The 1,039-nt window shown below is 39.2% G+C and overlaps 1 protein-coding gene across 1 annotated transcript in view; it reads left to right on the forward strand.

The window, feature by feature from the left end:
* The window catches only part of LOC101858572, a gene marked incomplete at both ends in the record, with an annotated part of 14,163 nt that overhangs the window by 6,560 nt on the left and 6,564 nt on the right, over positions 1-1,039 (forward strand).

The raw sequence follows: 1,039 nt of genomic DNA on the forward strand, positions 1-1,039 counted from the left end.
TACTTTTTACTCATTGTAAGCGAGCCTTTGTCCCTGCTATAACAGATTGTGCTCCGATAAGGTCCTGTTATTGCAGATAACTTTTAATAGAGCCAATGAGTTGAAAAAAACGGGGATTTTAAAAATCCCTGTTTTTACCGGATCCCTGTTATTACTGGGCCTGTTATATAATAGTATGGTTTCCACTGTATACCTGCCTGTGTTTTACGGTCCTGTATAGCCAAGGAAAAATTCCCTCTTATCTCGATCTAGATCTCTATCTCGGTCACTATCTCGAGGGTGCATAAAACCATGGGGACAGGCCTTTAAAGACAAAAATTGGTACCAGTACTGAAAATGTTATATTGACTGGACTATGGAACTCATTCATTCAGCCCTTCTCCTCGTCAGGATCGACACAAGAATTTTGTTTCTATGATAAAAACCGGGCATAGGCATGTGCATTAAAGTCGCTGGTCAGATTAACTTTGATTGAGTGATTCTAAAAACAAACAATATCCCTCACTCCCAGCCAGGTCATCCAACTTGCTAGAGACAGGAAGTTCTTTCACCCCTCAACGCCCTAGAGGTACAAGAGGACGGGTAAAGCAAGTAAAAGTAAGATTCTAGATTTCGTCGACCAAACCAGGAGACATATATATGGGATAAAACAGGTTGAAATAACGAAGTTCTCAAAGTGAGGCTAAAAGTGGCTCGATAGATATCACTCACTGGTATTTCATGGGATTATAATATAACCTAATATAAAAACTTTTTCTTCCAGCTGTCCGGAAATTAATGGTTTTATTTTACAAAATAGACTTTTTTTAAATTGAAATTTTTAATTCAGTCTGCTCAACAGTGACCACATTCATAATAACAAATAAATATATTTTAGTATTGCTATCAGGGCCTGTAAGTTCTTCTTGTTCGATTCAGGGAGAAGATTTTAAAAGCTTGAGGGCCGGATCTGGCCGGGAGATGGAATGGGATAGGGGTGGTGGTGGGGGGTAGTTTGATAATGCCTGAAAATAAATAAGCCCACGGTATCGAGTAGCCT

The sequence above is a fragment of the Aplysia californica genome, unplaced genomic scaffold (assembly GCF_000002075.1).
Source record: "Aplysia californica isolate F4 #8 unplaced genomic scaffold, AplCal3.0 scaffold00582, whole genome shotgun sequence".
Classification (NCBI taxonomy): Eukaryota; Metazoa; Mollusca; class Gastropoda; order Aplysiida; family Aplysiidae; genus Aplysia; species Aplysia californica.